The 3,389-nt window shown below is 39.7% G+C and overlaps 1 long non-coding RNA gene across 1 annotated transcript in view; it reads right to left on the bottom strand.

Moving 5' to 3' along the window:
• LOC104959095 (uncharacterized) overlaps window positions 1–2,995 on the bottom strand; it is a 10,027-nt gene extending 7,032 nt beyond the window's left edge. Inside the window, exons 1-2 of the long non-coding RNA XR_799828.1 lie at window positions 2,813–2,995; window positions 1,190–1,307 (exon numbers count right to left, since the gene is read on the bottom strand). This is a non-coding gene — a long non-coding RNA (uncharacterized lncRNA). The remainder of the gene's footprint in view (window positions 1–1,189; window positions 1,308–2,812) is intronic.
• Window positions 2,996–3,389: the final 394 nt, after the last annotated feature.

The following is a 3,389-nucleotide window of genomic DNA, read 5'->3' as shown; positions in this document are numbered from 1 at the left end:
GTTTTTTAGTGGATGAGTAATGCAGATATCACTGTGTAATCATTTGACAGTGAGGGGAATATATCCGGTTTTATTATGAAAACTTAGAGACCTGAAAAACTGTTTTCACCCACATTAAATTTACATGGAAGCTGCCGCATATACACGTTATCCTGGCGAGACCTCAAATCATCTTCGTAATATCTATCAAACTATAGATCCTACACATCCACTGGACGTGGATTCTAAAAGTACAATATACACTTCTCGCTAGAAATCGAATCAAAAAGCATTTTAATGGCCAAACTATTCCACAATTTAGGATTTTCCAGAGAGGGTTATTTGTGAATAAACGTCCCTCCGGAGCGTTTGCAATCAAGCATGTTGTTTCTTACACGACCACTAGAGCACCTCTAGTGGTCGTGTAAGAAACAACATACACTTTAATACGTGTCTGGATCGTAATAAGGGCTTTTTGTAGGAGGACAGGCTGTAGTAATCATTTGGAGTTTTGTTTTAAGCAATCCCATGTTTCCAAGTCCAATATTCAATCTCTGTGTTGGCATGTTTTAGTCTCCACCAACTTTTGAGAAGTACCTACATGTAGCTATTTAGCTTTTAAATATTCAAGTTTGTCTGTCTGACATTTAGTGGATTCATTAGACCAGATTTCAGACAAATGAAATGGACATTTATTCTAATAATGAGATAATGTGGAACATACGTTAATAAAGACCAACAAATGAACCAAGAAGTGACACGTAGGAATCCTAGAGGTTAACAGAGGTTAGAAATAAGTAAACCATCCTGTTTTGAGTTGTATTAAAGTATTTGTGGAAATCTTGATTACATCAAATGTTGATGTTTTTCTTAAGTTCAAGTTTCCATGTGGAAAATTAAAGTGCTCCGGGTTGTCTTGCCTTTTTAGAAATGGTTATTAGCAGATAGATTCTGTAGAGCACATCCTGACTCATGCTGATAAGAAGGTCACTAATTCAAAGTGGTGTCACAGAGAGAAATGAAATCCTCTTGTTTACGGCTGCTTTGGAGTTTGATAAATTCAAGCTCGGGGAAGTAGGATGGTGCAACTGCAAAACAGGGAGGATGTATGTGTGTCTGTTGTACCTGTTTATTCCTATTAACCCCTTAAGATGCCTTATTATAAATATTTCTTTCATTAATCGTCTTTATGACCATGTGTGTTGCTCACCTGCAGCCACCAGGGCCAAGCGAGTGAAAGCCAGCCCGACATGTGTCACACTTCTCCCCTGTCACGCCATTTTTACACGCACACCCTCCCTCTACATCACACTGCAGACTCAGTGAACCTGACAGCAGATGGATCAGAAGAAAGAAAAAAAAGTTAAAAGGGTACACGGAAACAAGGAAAGGGAGTATTTTCAAGAAAATGGTGGTTGGAGGGACTTAAAAATCCATCAGTACATCATTAATAATTTGTCGTGACGGGGATAACTGAATACCTGTTATTGAATTCTGTTCAAAAGTCCCAGAGACGAGCTCTGAGGAGCAGGAGATAACCTTGCTTCCACACTGTGTCTGAAATACTGTAGCTTAAGTTAATGGAGAAAAAAGACCAGCTGGGGTATAGTTGGACATGGAGAGAAAAAGAAAGCCCAATGGAGTCTGCTCTAACCTTTGATCAATATAATGGACTCCAACAACTGTGTGCAATCACCTTACACTACCTAGGAAATGAAGAGCGAAAGTTAGCTAAGGTATTTGTCCATTTCTCTCTGTGGTTCGCTCTCTTTGCACTGAACATGATGTAATTAACAGCCCAAACATTTTCCTGCAGCTAAAATTAGACAGTGTTTAATGAGCACTGAGTCTTTGATAACTGACAACTTTATAGTCTACTTGCCAGCAGTGTGAACCTGGAAATGTATCTCAAAGTTTTATGATAGAAATGTATTCCCAAACTGCCAGCAAAATGTGCACCATTCGCATAAATTGCATTACTTAGCATAAATTAGCATATGCAGGCATAGCCAAAAAATGGCTTGGCCGATTTCGACAATTTTGGTGTGCTCTTTATAGTATATATTGAGGATGTCGAATACATTTTCGGATCAAAAATAGCAGTTGTGAGTCTCCTAAAACCCTACATTCATCAAAATCATCCCAACGGGATTACAAATGTGGACTGTTTCTGGTTAAAACTGCCATTTTTTATCCCAAACATTTGAGAAATTGGCTCAATCCTCAATAACCTCCAAAATCACTCCAAACTCTAAATCGGCCAAGCTATTTATTGACCATTGTCTGCATATGCTAATTAACTATTATTATATGCTAATTGTGCAAATTGCTCAACATGCAAGTTATTGCAGGGCCCCGAACTATACATTTCTATCACTAAACATTTCTGGGTTCACAATAGGACTCTATGAGCTGGCAAACAGACTATTAAGTGAGTCAATTGAATTAATTCTTAACAGCAAAGTCATGGATTTATTTTAATGGTCATTTGGGAGGATAAGGCGAGGATTAATCTGATGAGATGTTCAGGGGATAAGACAAATAAGATTGTATTAATTATGAATCATAAAAATACTCAGGTAAGGTTTGGCAGTTTAGTAATAGTCGATGTGTGAGAGTAATGTTATTAATGATTTAATTACATTAATCCTACGAGTCCTGTTTCTGTGTAGCTACATTGTGATGCCTTATTGTGCCAATATGTCGTTCCAATTTAAGCATAATGAAATGCTCTCATGGCAGACTGAACAAAAATGGTGAGTAATGATATTTACATGGATTATAATTAGGGGTTTCAAGTTATTATGCAAACAATGGGCTCTGTGCAGCTTACCATTAATATTGCAGTTGCAGGGTAGGCAGGGCTCCTCATCAGACCTCCTGTAGTGGTTCTCTCTGCAGCGCTCACAATGGGGCCCGTCGGTGTGGTCTCTGCAGCTCACACAGCGCCCCCCCCTGCCGGTGCTGCGGTACTGCTCCACGTCAAACACACACTCGTCAGACCTCCCGCTGCAGTTGCACTCTGTGGAGGGAAAACAAGAATGAGAAAGAGCAATAGGTCAATTGAGGAGAGACGTGGAAGAAAGAGCACCTCACAGGAAGAGGATGTAGAAAGAGAGGAGACAGAAATAGACGGAGAGAGGCAGAGTGAGGGTGAATGTCTGAGAGATTATGTGTTCCGGGATTGGATCATAATTTAGAGGCTCGCTGCTAATCTCATTTCACACAGGCCTAATGAGGAGCCAATCGGCTGTCAGGGGGCACTTAGATAACACTAATTCATGTTTATACAAGAGCAAATTACTCAGCTGATAACACAACATCACAGCGCTCATACCCCTCATATCAAATCCCTCCTTAGTCTACCAGTCACCCTGTGGGGGGATTTAGGTGAAATTGCCTATTTTATT

The sequence above is a fragment of the Notothenia coriiceps genome, unplaced genomic scaffold (assembly GCF_000735185.1).
Source record: "Notothenia coriiceps isolate Sejong01 unplaced genomic scaffold, NC01 NC01_scaffold00029880, whole genome shotgun sequence".
NCBI classification, from domain to species: domain Eukaryota; kingdom Metazoa; phylum Chordata; class Actinopteri; order Perciformes; family Nototheniidae; genus Notothenia; species Notothenia coriiceps.
The sequence above is the reverse complement of the archived record's forward strand: the minus strand, read 5'-3'. Positions and strand labels throughout refer to the sequence as shown.